A 16,186-nucleotide genomic window follows, 5' to 3' on the forward strand; every position below is an offset into this window, starting at 1 on the left:
CCAGCACGGGGTGGACACCGAGGACGCTCGTCGCCGCGAGGGGGCGCGTGCGGGGCGGCCTGGTGCCGCCGGGGACCCGCCGGTCTGTCCGCGCGGCCCGCGGTACCTCGCCCCCAGGCACCCCTCCCTGGGGCAAACCCGAGCTTGGCCCTCGGAAGTCCCGGGTCTGCCAACGCCACGTTCAACTAGCTTTTCAAAGTATCTGACTGGGTTAAAGAGCTGAGAGCTAGGAGAGACTGGCTCTAGGGGTGCGCGCGCGCCTGTGTGTGCGTGTCCGTGTGTATGTGTGTGCGCGTGTGTGCGCGCACGTGTGTGTGTGTTTACCCGGAGTGTGGGGTCTTTCTTGGGGTGGGTGATATGGGAGAGAGATTATGTAGACTTAGTGCCATTTCTATCCCAACACTTCCCCTCCGGTGCTCTGGGTCCTGGGCCCGGTTGGGCGCAAGGGCATCTCGTTTGCCCACCGCACCTGCTTCTGCTCTACAGTCTCAGAGCTTTGCCTTCACGGAAGGCACAGAATCCAGTCTCCTGGGGTTTTTGTTTTTGTTTCAAAAAAAATTGTAATGTTTATTTATTTTTGAGAGACAGAGAGAGACAGCGTGTGAGCAGAGAGAGGGAGACACAGAATCCAAAGCAGGCTCCAGGCTCCAAGCCGTTAGCGCAGAGTCTGACACACGGCTTGAACCCACCAACTGCAAGATCATGAGGTGGGCTGAAGTCAGACACCTAACCAACTGAGCCACCCAGGGGCCCTCATTCTCCTGAATCTTCCGTAAGGACGTGTATCTTGGAGAGGAGAGACAATGTGTAAGACAGATTCTAGGACGAGGGGCAGGTGGGGGAAGGCAGGGTGGACAGCGCAGGCAACTCCCTGCACCACACTCCATGGGTCACACCTGCTTTTTAAAAAAATTTTTTTTAATATTTTATTTATTTTTGATACAGAGAGAGACAGAGTATGAGAGGGGGAGGGTCAGAGAGAGAAGGAGACACAGAACCGGAAGCAGGCTCCAGGCTCTGAGCTAGCAGTCAGCACAGAGCCTGATGCGGGGCTCGAACCCACCAACGTGAGATCTGACCTGAGCCGAAGCCGGAGGCTTAACCGACTGAGCCACCCAGGCGCCCCAACACACCTGCTTTTTAAAATTTTTTAATTATTTAATATTTTAATGTGTATCAAGTATCGGAGCGTTTCACCTTCCCAACCACCATTCTTGCCTCAGGAACTCGGTTTCTGCAGCTCCCATCACTGCTGGCTTCCGTCTGTTGCACAGAAACCAATCCAAGTGAAACCCAAGCAAATACCAGGTGCCAGTGGGAGCCCAGTAACAGTCGTGGAGGAAACTGGGGAAACTGGGTAAAGATGGCCAGCCGGACCCCAGCGGTGGTGAGAAGGCTAACTTCAGTAGAAACATTGTGTCCAACCTGTAACTCAAGACTCCGACCGCGCACTCAAGCACTCGTGTGTAATTGCTGTGTGAGACTAGAAAGAGGTGGCCGGGGACTCACCCTTGTGCGGATCCGGGCCAGGCGCCCAGGTTAGGGTTCCACGAGAGAGAAGACCCAGCTGGGGTGTGGGGAGGGAGGAGTGTGCTTTGGCCCCTGGGGACTGGAAATGAAAACCTCACCTTGAAGATCCCCGAGGCCCGCCCACCCACGCACGGACTTTCCGGTCTCCGGAAGTAGTTGCCTAAAAGTAACAAAGCTCTTCCTCCATCTGTGAGGCCTGAGTAGTGATAAAATTCTCTGCCCCCTGCGAATTTCAGGTGTCATTCAGTACTCTTTCTGGTGCAGGGAACAAAACTGTTATCCGAACTATCTTAAATAATGACTATTATCGGAAACACGCATGACTAGCTCAAAGTCTCAAAGAAAGCTTGGATAGAATCTGAGCTACACAGGGGACTTGGGGGGACTAGAATCTGGAGCTCATTTCTTTCAGGATACTTTGTTTGCTTGCTTGTTTTTAGTATTCAGTGGAGGCTAATGGAATTTCCTGACCCATATTTATGGGTCCAGACCCATAAGCATGATCCTGAATTCTCCTTGCTTCTCACTTTCAGTGAATCACCAAGGCCTATGCTCTCTGCCTCAGCCAGACCTTTGTCCCCTCTCCAAGCCCTCCTCACTCTCAGTGCCGCAGCAGTCCTGGTCACCCCTGCACAGACCTCGGGTCTCACGGTGTGGCTTCTCCCCCACTGCGGTGTGCCTGACTCAGTCTTCCTGAGACACGGAGAATGCTCTCCTCAAAACCTGCTTGGCCTTCTTGCCTTCAGGATAAATTCCTTATCTTGATAAACAAAGTTATTTACAAGTTGGCAGGAACCTATCTTTCAAAATGTTTTAAGTATTTTTTTAATGTTTATTTTTGAAAGACAGAGGGGAGCAGGGGTCCATCCAGCTGGGGAACGGGCTGTGATCTGTCAGGTGGAGCTCCGCCCACTTCCCCTCGAGCTCCTGCTTCGTTTCTGTGCTGAAAACAACACGTTTTCTCCTTTGTTTCTGGGATGACGGAGACTTTGAGCTAGTCTCCTGTGATTAGGAGTTTAGAGGAGTTTAGATTTGTCTCTCCCTGGCTGGATGTTAGTTCCTTGAGAAATGGGGATTAAGCTTCGTCTGCGAATCCTTAGGGTTTCCCATTTTGCTTGCTAAGTGCTAATGTAGTAAATGCCTTTTGAGTTATTGAGATGAAGTTGTAGAAGCCAAGGGGCAAATCGGATGTTGCTCTCAGTGGAGACTACGTTTTCCTGACAGCCAAGATCCACCAGGACTTTACCTGTGGGACGTTATTTAATCTCACAATGAACCTGCAAAGTGATGGTCAAACTCCTACTGCAGATACGGAAATGCAGTGACTGAGAAATTACGTGACTGGTCCAAATTCGCATAGCGAGTAAAAGGCAGGGTCGAGATTCTGAACTGGGTCTCTCTCTAAGCCTTTCTTTCTTTCCATAGCAAGTGTCTTCTCATGAGCAATGGTGCGAACAGCGAGTCCAGCGTCCGACAGAAAGCATTAGACTGTGCTGATGCTGGAGTTGAGCAGATCACGACGATAAAATAAATTAAAACTACCTACAGCCATTAAGGGTGCTGCAAAATGACGTGTGGGAACCAATGAGAGTTGTGTATTTTATAGACAAATTTAGTAGCACCAATTACTGAGAGAGTCAAGGGCTTAAGGCTCCCGCTCTGTCCGGAGAAGCAGAAGGAGGCCGGTTCAGGCGGGGTCTCAGCACTGTCTTCTGTGCCCCGCTCGTCAGCCTCTGACACTTCCAGTCTAGACGTTGTGGTATCGTTTTACCATATGGTCATAAAGCTCTGTGATGGACGGCATTATTAATGGCCAAAATTATACAACTTTGATGTCTACGTCAACATATAATCACATACAACTAATGTCATGTACAATTAATGCCCAGTAAATGGACCCACACTGAATACAAACTGTAGGTCAAATGACTTCTCTGAGGATTCTCCTCAAGAGAGTAGAAAGAGGCCTGTTTGGGGTTTTGTTTTGTTTTGTTTTCCTTCTGGACTTTAAAGGTCGTGAGAGTGAGGAACTCCAGGAAGCCGGCTGGAGTGTGAGATCCGTATGTTGAGAAGGGACAGAGTACAAAGAATTTTTTAAAATCTGAGTCTGGTGCCATCACGGAGCTGCCCAGGCACAGGGGCCCCTCACCCTCCGGACTTGCTGTGTGTGATCGTGACTCCACTTTGTTGAAGCCATCGAATGTGGAATGTCGTCAACTCAGTTGTTGTGGACCCGCTGCCAGGTTCCCTGGGACTGGGCCGCGTCTCTAGGGGCAGACATCCAGGGGCTCCTAAGCGTTCTGTCCAGCCCCTCCTGATCAGGGCACGGGGAAAAAGCCAACCCCAACCCCAGAGCGGTCTGACGACCGTCAGCGTGCTGTGCCGTCGTCGGGGCACTGAGCTGTCCCTCTCACCGGGTCTTCCCTCAGGAGGCTGCCTCCCAGCCGCCCGTGTGTCACCTAGCTTTAGACCTACTGGGCGCACTCAGGAAACGAGCCCCAGGGCCGTGCCCGGTGCCCACTGAGCGCCCCTGGAAACCTCCGGGGGAGAAGAGCCCGACTCACGCGCCCGCGACGCCCCCCGGTGTCACAAGCGTGCACGCGTGTTGCTCACTCGGTTCCTCACGCCCAGACTTCCGACGTGAAGCCGCTTACTGGCGACACGGGCGCTGCTCTCAACGGAGAGACCTTCAGTGACAAGACCTGGGCCCAACGGCCGGCGACGACACAGCGCCATCTAGCGTCGCGCCCGGGCGCTCGGCACCCGGGACCCCGAGAAAGAACGGAGCCCAGACTGGGTTAGGAAGAGTCTGATTGGGTTCGCGAGTGTATCTTCCTTCGTGTGGTCGCGCTGGGCCCCGGCTCCCGGTTTCCTCCGCTCCTCCGACAGCTGAGCGGTAACAACTCCCTCCCCCGTCCCCTGGGGGCCTTGCGGGTCCGGTCCACGGGGTCAGCGACCTGGGCGGGCGGGACGCTGCACCCGTGAGTCCTCGAGGGGGACGCGAACCTTTGCGGCTTCCCCGCGCGGAACCGGAAAGCGGCCGCGTGCAGCGAGCCCCGCGCGGAAACCAGGGGACAGAGGACCGCCAGCACCCCGGGAAGACTAATTAATGATGTTTTAAAGGCCACCGCCACCACCATCACCAGCTGGGCCAGTGGCGCAATGGATACCGCGTCTGATTACGGATCAGAAGATTCGAGGTTCGACTCCTGGCTGGCTCGGTGACCTCGTTGTTTTGGGGGTGACGGGGTGGTGCGCTGGGGGCTCACCACGGGGAATGTCCAGTAACCTCCCGGAGCTGTTTTGTTACGAGGAGGTCCCGGTAAGAGTCGCGTTAGAACTCCCACTTCGTCGCCTCACCCCGGAGAAGGACCGAGGGAAGGCCTACGAAGGAGAGGGGCGAGCATCTGGCACAAGTGGACGAATAACGTCTCCGACACCAGCTCGAGGACGCTTGCCTCTTTGTCACCGCCCAGAACGCTCAGACAGCCCTGCACCATCTGCTCCAGTGAGGGGCTGTCGGAGTCCACGCCGAAACGGTCCACAGCGACCTCGTCACGGGCGGAGGAGAGGCGCTGGGGGTGGGGACAGAGCGCACGGGAAGGCGAGGAGCCCTCCTCTCGGTGGCAGGGACAACCCGGATCTTGTGCCCGCCCAGCGGCAGGGTGCGGGCTGGCTCAGCTGGGCGGCGTGGCAGCCCAGACGCAGTGCACGCCCTGCGCATCGCGCCGCTGCAGCCCCGGACTCCAAAGTGACAGGTCCCTGTGGCCGCCACTGCTGCAGCGCTCGTCCCCACGGGGAGGGGGTGTCGCGGCCGCACACCCGAGCGGGCCACCTGACAGGAGAACGGCAGAGGGCAGATCCTGGCCAGTAAATGGACGGACTTCACTACTTTGAGACCGACGCTGGCCGAGCGCAGAGGGTGGCCGAGAGAATTCGAAGACAGAAAAGAGAACAGAAGGGTGCGGGGTGAGCGGCCCCTTCCATCCTGGCCGCGCTGGGGCCCCTGTAGGACAATGCAGCCCAAACTTTGTAAACGTTTGGAAGCGGAGATACGTTCCTGGAGTCCAAGCTCAGATGCCACCCGCCCCAGCGCCCGGCGGCAGGCCGGTGACCTCACTATTAGCAGCACTGAAGGGCAGTGTTCGGGGATGTGCACTCGCACTGCTTCCTACCCGCGAACTCGGGGTCCCGCTTACCTTCTCTCTGCCTGGAAAATCCGACGCGGCCACCGCTCTCTGCATGACCCGATCGCCAGCGAGGAATCATGTGAGCAGCTCGTGTGACCTGCAGAAAATAGGACTTGAAGACAACGAACCCCCACCTCGGACCCTGGACAGGGAATTAATCAATTAATCCCCCTCCCCCTCCGAATCCACTGGGCAGACTAGAAGACTTCATGGTCTTTTTATTTCTACTCTGAAACTTGGGTCCCTGGGAGACCCTGCAGCGGGAGAGTCCGCATGTCCTCTGCCTCACGTCCTCACCCCAGTTCCAACTCGGCCGGCCCTGTCAGCCCGTAGCCGGCCTGGGTGCGGCCCCACTTTTTGCTGTTTGTCTCACAGGAGCCTGCTGGCCCTCGGAGGCTGACGGAAGACAAGACCTCTTCCTCGCCCAGATGTCGGGTTGACCAACGGCAAACAAACCAACAACGGCCCCTTTGCTGCCCGGATTCCCAGTTCCCAGGCTGCACCTCACCCGTTTTCTCGAAAGAGATGTATTTTTATTCTCCTGAAATTGGCATCAACCTCTGATTGCAGTCCCAACCCTGCTATTTGTGAAAGGGACTGTGGGGGTCCACGCCTTCCGGGTGTCTCTGTTGACTGGATCCGTTTTGTTCTTAAAGCAGCTGTGTCGGTTGGTATTTTGTGCACAGGAAGATAAACTCACGTTGAACCCCCACAGGGGATCTCCCGATGGGGAGAGGAAGGTGCCACCAATCACCCTCCTGGACCAAGTCATTGCATCGACCTCGGAACGGAGACCTAATTCCCCCTCCGATGTCTGCATGACCGAATGCCACTTCTCCACGCCCGGGCCGTGGTTCCTCCGGACCCTGCCATGTAATTCAACACGAGATCAGACTTGGAAAGAGCTTCACACCCAGCAGCCGTGGGTCAATGCCATCTGGCAGCTAGGGACGCACTCCGGCCCCCAGAGCCTGGCAGCATGCCGTAGACCGTCAAATGAAGATCTGTTGCATGAACGAAGTTGTCCAACTCCAACAGTGTTACTGCAGAGTTTTTTAGCTGGACCCTTATGATATTGCCCTGCCGGGCCTCCTGGCCTTCACACTCAGCTCTCAGTGCTGCCCCCTGTTGGAATGTTACTGAAATGCAAATTCAGATACAGTCCAGACTAAATTCATTTACTAGCAAACTTAGCTAAAGAGAATGTCCAAATGCTTTATTCTGACTTCCAGAGCCATGCGTGGAGAGGGCTGGCCGTCTAACACCTTCACTCATGGGATTTCATCCTGTGCACGCTCAGAACCTCATGCTGGGCTCTTGAAGTGTCTAAGGTTTAGGCTTAAGGTGAAGGGAAGGAAAAACTGTCAGTGCAACAAGATGAGACGCAGGGACCCTCCCACTGGCCCCCCGCTAGGAGCCATGACCCTCCCGACCTCGGTCCTGGCTGGAACTCTCACGAGATCTGACAACTGGTGGGGAAGGAATCATCTTACAGCATTTTCTGCTGGGCATCTACGGTGTCTGCCTGGCTCAATCCGCCACTGACCCGGCACCTTGAGAAATAGCTGTCTTGGGGCCCAGATGTGACCTTGGAAAAGGCTCTCAGTGGTTGTGTTTGTGATTTAGTAGTCAAGCCCCAGGAATTTGCCCTGCGTGTCATTAAAAAGCAGAAGCACGACAGTAGTGGTGAGCCGCCAGGCGGCTGGCGATGACCGCGTGCATCTGCATTTTCCCTAAGCGCTCTGTGTCAAAACCTTCGCGTCCCTCTCGGACTCAGTGTGACCTCAGTGCCGCCCCTGCAGAGGCCTCGGACCGCACACTCACCCCTCCGCGTCCGCATCCCCCCAGGAGCACTTTGGTCCTGCACGCCGCTGCGGTCGTGCTTCTCGGCCCTTCCGTGGGGCACCTTCGGGGGGTCTTGCTGTTCTCCGTGCAGTACGGACTGTGACCGCCAGGCGGCGCATGTTTAGTCCGCGAAGGCGCATCCCCGAAATGAGGGGAGATCCTTTCGCGCGTGGTTTCCGTGGTGTAGTGGTCATCACGCTCGCCTCACACGCGAGAGGTCCCCGGTTCGAGACCGGGCGGGAACAGGGTGCGCTTTTTATTGCCTCCGCGAGTCCGGACGGCCCCGCCGCCCCTTCCAGAGGCCGCAGAAGAGCGGGGGTGGGGGGCTCCGTGGGAGTGGGGTGGGGCCGTCTTCGAGGACTCCGGCACTAGATATTTTGGGGACTCTGTCCTCCTTCCGCCCCCCCCCCACTTCCCCCCCAGCGGAGGGACCGGTGACCGCGCGCCCGGGGCCTGGTGGGTCTCGAGAATATGCGCACTCTGCTGAATTCGTGTTCCGCATCCATGAACTTGACCCGCGCGGTGCTCTGGCCCCCAGGAACCGCGCATCCTCTCCATTAAGAAAAATTGGAAGGAACATCAAACCGTACTCGGGGAATTAGCTCAGGTGGTAGAGCGCTCGCTTAGCATGCGGGAGGCGGTGGGATCGATGCCCACATTCTCCACTTTTGCCCGGTCTCGGGTTCCCGGCCGCTTCTCGCCGCCTGGGAAGGATGATTCCGAGCTGGTGGGGGCCCTGCAAACCCCAAGCACACGGAGCGCCGGATCATAAATTCTGGGAGCCCCAAGGACGGGGCGCAACCCCCTGCTGTTTTTCTCCACGTGCCCCCTGCGGCCTGGCCCTGAATTCAGCACAGTCCGGAACGTGCAAAACACATAAACCAGGTTCAGGAAGTCCAGCAAACCTAAGAGGAGTAACGTCCCCTCAAAAAAATCACATCCAAGCACCTCACAGTCAAACCGCTAAGTTAAAAGAAAACATGTGAACGCTGGAGAGGCAAATGAAACTACAATGTGCGTGTTTGTGGAATTCTTAACAGAAAGCACAGAGCTAGAAAGACAGGGAAGATCTTTTTTTTATGCTAAAAGAAAGTAATTGTTAATCTGAAATTTTATCTATAATGAAAATATTCTTCAGACATGAAGGTAAAATAAATACATTTCTCACTTGAAAGCGGACTGGGAAAATCCATTGGTAGCAGAAGAGCTTTTTAAAGAAAGGTTTGAGCTGAAGAGAACTGACAGGAAATTTGGAGCATCAGCAGGGAAGGGAGGGCTGTTGGTAGAGCATCTGACTCTGGACCTCAGTGGTTGTGAGTTCAAGCCCTACTTTAGGCACCGAACCCACGAAAAAGTGGGTGGAGGAGCAACTTTTTAGCAGAAGAGGGAATATCTGAGTAAATACGATAGACTGATGTTCTCTGGAGTTCTTCAAAGTCATTTTTTATAATTCCTAAGTAAGCTCTTGATAACTGAAAGCAAAAGCTGTAACACTGATTCATTTTCATTTCATCTAAATATACTATACACACAAGACAAAGGGGTTACAGTACAGGGATCTAAAAAGTGATAAGGTTTCTACATCTGACTTGAATGGTATAACATTGATTCTAAAATAGACTATCAAACGTTAAGTATGTATATGGTAATACTATCCCAATTGCTATTAGTAAGTTAGACTAATGGCTAAATAACTATACAAGTAGGTATAGTAAAACACACACACACACAAAAGATAAATTAATTTTAAGTATGTTTTTAAAAGCCAAAAGGAAGTAAGACAGAAAAAGGAGAATGAAAAACAGAATGAACAAACGATAAACAAAGTAAAAATAATAGAACTATACAAACATATCCGTAATAACTGGTCTAAACACATCAGTTACATGCAAGAGATGGTCAGAATGTATTAAAAATAAACCATGGCCCAAATATGTGCTGACGATAAGAAACTCACCTCAAGTATATGGCTTTGGAAGAGTCAAAGTAAACGAACGGGGAAATTTAAACCATTGAGGGATAAAAGTGAATTGGGTGTGTTTATATCACACAAATGATTTGGTATCTATTCACCCAAGTGGTGGAAGTGTTTTAAATGTGCAGGCATCTCCCACAGATCTCCAAAACTCAAACAAATGTTAATAAACCTAAAAAAAATATTAAAACAGAAATTCCACAGCTGTGGTTGAAGATGCTAACCCTTGTCTCTATCAACTGATAAATCTAGTAGATGACAAATCAGCAAATACATGCAAGAACTGAATACCATCATCCACCGATTGACCTTACAGAGCAAGGTACAATGTAGGTAAGGAAGAAAGAAGAACCAAAGACCGAGAGGAAAAACAAGGTCATATCAAAACCAGAAAATCAAGAATGGTCAGGGTGCAGAAGAGCGATGTTATGAAAACTGCCATTTTAGAATGAGTTATTTAACTGTAAACACTGGGAAGACAAAGCGATGGAACCTGGGAGAGGGTCATTTGCTGCCCGTATCGATCTCCCCATCTCTCGTGTTCTGGGGGCCCCAGATTCCTTCTGGAGCGCCTGGGCCGAGTGCCAGGCCTGGCAAAGAGCAGCTCCCCAGCAAATAAGCACTCAATTAATGGAAAAGAAGCGATAGATGCAGAAGAATTGCCCAAGGACCATGTTTAGTAGTTGGCAAGTCCCTGGCTGTGGGGTTTGAAGGAGGAGAAGAAGCCACACCTGACGTGGAAGTCTCCGCCCGAAGGCCGGCTCGCAGAGACTCAGACGCGCTGCGGGAGAACCGAGAGGTCTTGAGTCGGAGCAGACAAGGAGCTCCCGTTTCGGACTCTAACAGATCTGCTGCTTCTCAGTCCACGTTTTGCCACCGAGCTGCTCTGCGAGTGTAGGAGCAAAGCTTAACTCCTCTGAACCTCCATTCTATCTGGGAAGTGCAGATGTTGATAAAAAGTTTGTTGCCCAAACCCAGTTGGACTCTATGAGATGACCGCAAATGTCTCTAGAATTCCTGGCACATAACAAAGCAAAGAGCAAGACACCTCCAGTCATGTAGATGTCCGTGGAGGTAAAATGGAGTTAGACGGAGAAATACGGGCCTTAGACAAATGTGGGAATTATTCACTCACTCACTCATGTATTCATTTAGGCCTCCGGTCGGTGAGCTCATGTTAAAGAAGCACCTCCTTTGTTTATTTCCAACAAAGGAGACCTTGGAAGGTGTAAGGTCGCCTGACATCTCCGAGGGCAGGAACAACCACGCCACGGGAGCCCCGGAGCGGCGAAAGCCAGGCATCACCGCCCCCGTCCTGCAGCCCACATGGACCTGTCCTTGGGTGGATTCTCGGAAAAGCCTGGACTTCACTGATCTTGGGCGTGAAATCCTGTGGGCATTGCATTGGCTTCTATGGAGTGATTTTCAAGTAGCATTGATTGTATTTCTTGAAAGCTGGATGCCAATAAAACAGCAGTGCTTGGAAAATAATATTTGATATTTTAGTGTAAATGTGAGCAACCCTAGCAAGCTGCCCTCTTAGCGCAGCTGGCAGCGCGTCAGTCTCATAATCTGAAGGTCCTGAGTTCAAGCCTCAGAGAGGGCAAGCTGGGTTCTTTTTCACCATCTTCAGTTAAAAACGAACACAGCCAGATTAGGAAGGTGGTTCCTGATAAAGACCTTTTCTCCAGACCGACTCTATTTGCTGAGGACGGCTCAGTCAGGGTTGTAGCTCCTTGGGCTTCCCAGAAGTTTCAGGAAAATTAATGCTGGAGAAACAGATTGTGCCAGAAACCAGAAGCTAGACCGCATTTTTGGTCTTCTTCTCTGTCTTATGGAAGGAGCAGGGGAAATTTCTCGTCCAGCTTCCCGCTCTGAAGGTCGCCTGAGCACAGTTAAAGGGTGAAAGAAGTATAAAATCTTTTTGAATCTTTCAATCATTCAATAATTATTTTTGAGCACATCTATCTGATTAATGGAAGGTTCTGGGGGGAGTAATTAGAGTGTAAACAACACAAAAACTCCCTCCCCACCGGAGCTGCATCCCAGTTGGGGGTGTGAGAGGAACAGACAAGAAACAAACAGGAAAAAGTGAGCAGTAGCCCAGTGACAATGTTTACTCCGGGGGCGGGTGGGGGGCGGGGGGACCGGTGGGCAGCAGAAGGGTCGGGAGCTTCCTGGGCAAGATCAGAAGAGTTGTCACCTTGAAGATACTTTTCTGTCTCTCCTTCCATCTTGCTTGTTCAGATCCCGGTGCCCCAAATTTTTCTAACACTGTCACGAGCGTAGTTTTTAGCTATCAAGGCAACTGCGGGGGGCGGGGGGGGGGGGAGTAGGAGAGCCATTTGCAGATTGAGGTTAGAATCTACCTCCTGGATTCTCTTCTTGGACAGAACATGTTTCCAAGTTTTCCCGTAGCTCCTGGGGAAGGAAAGAGCCCATGAGGGTGTGAAAAATGGATTGTTCCCTGGGAGCAGCCGGAAGCCCCGCTGTGGGACGTGATGGGCGCAGGTGGCGGGGTCTCGGTACACAGACGAGGGTTCGAGACCCTGCCGGTGAAGCAGCGGGTCTGACTCGAACGTCCGTGATGGAGGAAAGCGTCTCGATGTTGCGCCATGCTTCGACAGGCACGTGCACCTGCTGAGTTCAGGCGAGAAAGGACGAATAGAAACACATGGGTTCTCTCATGACGGAGAAACGCCTTTTCCCGTTATTTCTGATTCGGAATCTCAAAAAATTCCTGACAGACAATCAGGATGAAAAAGGATTCCGACCTCTGGGGCATCAGTGCTGATCTTCCCTGACCATTTCTTAATTTCTTTAAAATCAAGTTCTGAGTCAAAGCCACGTTTTCTTAAGAACTCTTCTTCCTCCCCCTCCCCCTACTTACCTTTGTCCCAGGATCCTGGCTTCTCCCCATCCAAGCCTATCTTTCTCCGAAGTTAGGGAGAGGGATCGAGCCCTACCCAGTGTTCGGGCCACACTGGCAGGAGATGACGGTGCAGAGGTGAGGCCCACAGGTGCCCCGCTCTCCCCCTAGGTGGCCACGTTTCCAAATTGGGTGACAATCACAGTCCTGTTTTCATAGTGAAATACACAACTTCTGGCAACACCTTGACATCCCCGCCCCCCCTCCGCTGGACCTTCCATTCGCCTTCCTGTTGGCACTCAAGACAGTAACATTGTTTCAGAACTAGATCATTCTCAACGGTGACTGACTGTAGGTCTCCCTTACCCCACACCAGGTTTTCCCTGTGCTTTTGCTGAAGTCATATTTGAGACGCTCTGCTTGGTGGGGCCCTCGTCAGTGGAAGTGACGTCACCCTGTGGTACCCGAGAGACCCGGACAATTGGTGAGGGCACGTGTCTAGAAGGACCACAGGTCAAAAAAAGGCCTCGAGCACGGGGCCTTGAGTCAGATGCTAGAATGCCCTGCTTTGCAGAGAGAATAGTGGGAAAGACACCTGTTTTCTCAAACTCTGATCCTTCATTCCTTCTTAGTAGTTACCCGCCGTCCCTAGAACTTCTCTCCTGAATTCAATCCCAGAAAATATTGGATCTTTTATACAAATGGAAATGTATACATTTCTGGTTGTTTTCCTATTTCACATACAAGGCATTTCAGGCCTGGTCTGGGACCAACACTCTCTGTCACTGGGCGACAGACAAAGAAGGACAACCTGACAAAACGCGGTGGACAGCGTGACTGTCGTCTGCGCTGGGCTCTGCTGGGCATTGCCAGCCCACGACTCGCCGCGTCAGGCCCGCGCCAGGCGGACCTCCTCCTCCTGTTTCCTGGACAGAGAGGTCCTGGTGAGGAGGAGGCTTCCCCCGGATTTGTCACTGACATTGGTGGGGTCACATCGCCTCGGGAAGCGAAGAAGGCTGGTGAGGGACACCTAGAGAGGCAGAGTGTCAAAGAGAATCTGTGGGTGTGTGGTGCCTGCGGAGCAGGTGTCTGGAGGGGAACCAAAGACCCAGACTGTCAGGGACAAAAAGAAGATCGTGAAACGAGGGGCATTCCCAGAGAAAGGGCCTGGAAGACGAATAGAAGTAGGATCTTCGGGTAGGTCTTCTCTAAGGAGACTCGCGACCGAGACTTGTCCCTGGTGGGTCCATGCGCGCACTCGTCAGACGGCAATTCGGTCTCTTCTGTGTCTGCCGCCGGGGTTCCGGGCTTCTGTGTGTCCGTGACGCCGTCTCCCTCAGATCTCTGCGCCCGGAGTCTGACCAATGCTGTAAGTCCGTCCTGCCCCACCTCTCCAGGATCCTTCTCTCTCCTCCCACTCTGTATCCCCCGCCCTATGAGGATCACGGAGACCGTACTGCACGCTGGGCACGGACACACAGATGTGCTACTCAGAACGGCAAGAGTTAACAGGACAAACCCCAACCCTTCTTCCCTTCTCTTCAACCCTAGTTTCCCCATTTCCAACCTCACTGGCATTCCAAATTCGAAACTTTTCCTAAAATGTTACTTCGATTACGTAAACCAGCTGCCTGGAATTTTTTCAGAGTTACTTGATCTCCACAGCCCTCTCCCCAACACATCTCCGTGTGTGCGGGCTTTCTGATCCCTGTCTCCCTCCACGTCTATTTTACACACACGGGCGCGCACGCCTGCTCCTTCCACCCTGTGCTCACTCCTCCTCAGCACTCCTGCATGTCCTTTCCTCAGTTCTTCACGCTGGCATGATTTCTCCTCTCATTTCCAATGGCTCCGCCTGTTTGGGGTTTTTTGTTTTGTATTATTTTGTATTTTTTCCTGCTCTTTGCGTGGCGCGGCTACGGAACTGCCACAGGACCAGCCTTAGGAAGACTCGAACACCATCTCAGGAAGCCCCCAGGGCGTGGGTTTCCGTAGTGTAGTGGTCATCACGCTCGCCTAACACGCGAGAGGTCCCCGGTTCGAAACCGGGCGGAAACAGCTACTTCCTTTTGCCCTCTGGGAGGCGTCGCCGGCTCCTATTCTGGGCTGCCGCACCTGAAAGGAGCGAGTGGTAACTTCCCTTTGGTTGTGTTTTTGTTTTTGTCTTCACGACACAGAAAACCATCCTGAGGTGGCTGGGCGTCGTAGGCGGAGTGATCTGGACAAGTCTTTCCCTGAGACGTGTCTTCTAGTCCAGAGACTGGGGACTCCAGAGTTCAGCCGTGGCTGCTCTCTCCTCCTTTCCATGGGAGAGAGAGGAAAAGGTACCCATCGCTCTCTGGCTCTGGGTCATCTCGGAGAAGATGCGCCCTTAGGGATTCCGGATCTCCTACTAAAGGCCCTGACATTTCCTGTAGTGGGGGCCGCCCAGAATAGTGAACACCGGAGTGGAGACTGCTAAGGGGAAGAACTGGAGGAGCAGACGGGGGCTTGGGGAATTAGCTCAGGTGGTAGAGCGCTCGCTTAGCATGTGAGAGGTAGTGGGATCGACGCCCACATTCTCCAGATTTTACTGCTTCGACCCAACGCTCCAGCTCGCAATTCCACATTTTCCAACCCTTTGAACTTACCTAGAAAACATTAGACTCTTGGAACGCAGTAATTTGGATGCTCTTTCCGGACCTTGCTTCTGGGCGAGTTCAAGACCTTCCTTCTTCGTCTCTACACGAGCTGGGCAGGGAGATCAACTATCAATATATGGTTTGTTTTCTGGGTCTTCAGAGGAGCTGTGGTCCCAAGGGACACACCCCGCTGCTCTGTGTCCCCGTCTCTCCTGCAGCTGCGCCCTCCCTGCCGCTCGCTCCAAGACGCGCAGGGAAGAGCAGAGTAAGGAAGGGCCCAACTTTCTCCTCAGTGGCCTGAGCTGCTGAACCCCAAGTAACCAGAGACGACTGCGAGCAGACACATGGGGAACGACCACGTAGAGTTGTGTATGAACTCTTGAACGCCCCGGGCGAGCCGTGGCCAAGCCGCTCGGACCCTAGACCAGACAGCATCGGCGACGAGAGCCGCCCTGCGCGGTAGCCCGCTGCCCCCGTCCACACTGGCCGCTGGGGCGCGCACACTCCGGAGATCTCCAGATAGTATCCTAAAGGCTTTGAAGGTGGAATGGACCTTGAAACCACAGCACACAGAGGGCCAGTTGGTACTTGGAACTTGAACACAAAGCAAAATACCCACAAAAACGAAGCAGGCACTCTTCTCCATGACATTTGAGTGGGACACAAAGCCTTATAACATAATACTTAAATGGCCAGGTTATCATCCAAAGCGATCCAGCACACGAAGAACCAAGGCGGTCTTCAGTCACTTGGAGGAGGGAATCAGCAGACGCCAGGACTGAGGTGGCTGACTTTGGAATCATCTGACAAATACTTTGAAGCTGTAATGACTAAATCCTCCAAGAAACAGGGACAAGCATTCTGTGAAATGAATGGAATGTGAGAAGAACTTAGCAAATAATCTGAAGATGCACATCCAAGTTGAAACTACAGAACTGAAAAGCGTACCAACCAAAATTATGAGTGAAAACACTGGATCGTCTCAATAACAGAAGCAGATGGCTCACAAAAGTTCAGTGTATACGAAGACAGAACAATATCAAGTACCCAATCTAAATGACAGAGAGCAATGACATAAATCTGCTAAATGCTGAAAGAAAGACCCGTTAACCCCAGAAGGCTCAGTAGAGCAAAACTATCCTCTGGACATAAAGGT

General features: G+C 52.7%; 1 long non-coding RNA gene and 6 other non-coding genes across 7 annotated transcripts in view; all 7 read left to right on the plus strand.

Annotated features, from left to right (window-relative positions):
- LOC115296217 overlaps positions 1–1,653 on the plus strand; it is a 2,681-nt gene extending 1,028 nt beyond the window's left edge. Inside the window, exon 3 of the long non-coding RNA XR_003910783.1 lies at positions 1,224–1,653. This is a non-coding gene — a long non-coding RNA (uncharacterized LOC115296217). The remainder of the gene's footprint in view (positions 1–1,223) is intronic.
- A 3,025-nt stretch (positions 1,654–4,678) lies between these two features.
- Positions 4,679–4,751, plus strand: TRNAR-ACG. Its single transcript has one exon. It is a non-coding gene; the product is annotated as a tRNA-Arg (tRNA).
- A 2,986-nt stretch (positions 4,752–7,737) lies between these two features.
- Positions 7,738–7,810, plus strand: TRNAV-CAC. The gene has a single exon. It is a non-coding gene; the product is annotated as a tRNA-Val (tRNA).
- A 347-nt stretch (positions 7,811–8,157) lies between these two features.
- TRNAA-AGC lies at positions 8,158–8,230 on the plus strand. Its single transcript has one exon. It is a non-coding gene; the product is annotated as a tRNA-Ala (tRNA).
- A 2,843-nt stretch (positions 8,231–11,073) lies between these two features.
- TRNAM-CAU lies at positions 11,074–11,146 on the plus strand. Its single transcript has one exon. It is a non-coding gene; the product is annotated as a tRNA-Met (tRNA).
- A 3,248-nt stretch (positions 11,147–14,394) lies between these two features.
- TRNAV-AAC lies at positions 14,395–14,467 on the plus strand. Its single transcript has one exon. It is a non-coding gene; the product is annotated as a tRNA-Val (tRNA).
- Positions 14,468–14,901: 434 nt separating this feature from the next.
- TRNAA-AGC lies at positions 14,902–14,974 on the plus strand. Its single transcript has one exon. It is a non-coding gene; the product is annotated as a tRNA-Ala (tRNA).
- The last annotated feature ends 1,212 nt before the right edge of the window (positions 14,975–16,186 follow it).

Source organism: Suricata suricatta, chromosome 7 (genome assembly GCF_006229205.1).
Source record: "Suricata suricatta isolate VVHF042 chromosome 7, meerkat_22Aug2017_6uvM2_HiC, whole genome shotgun sequence".
In the NCBI taxonomy this organism is placed as follows: domain Eukaryota; kingdom Metazoa; phylum Chordata; class Mammalia; order Carnivora; family Herpestidae; genus Suricata; species Suricata suricatta.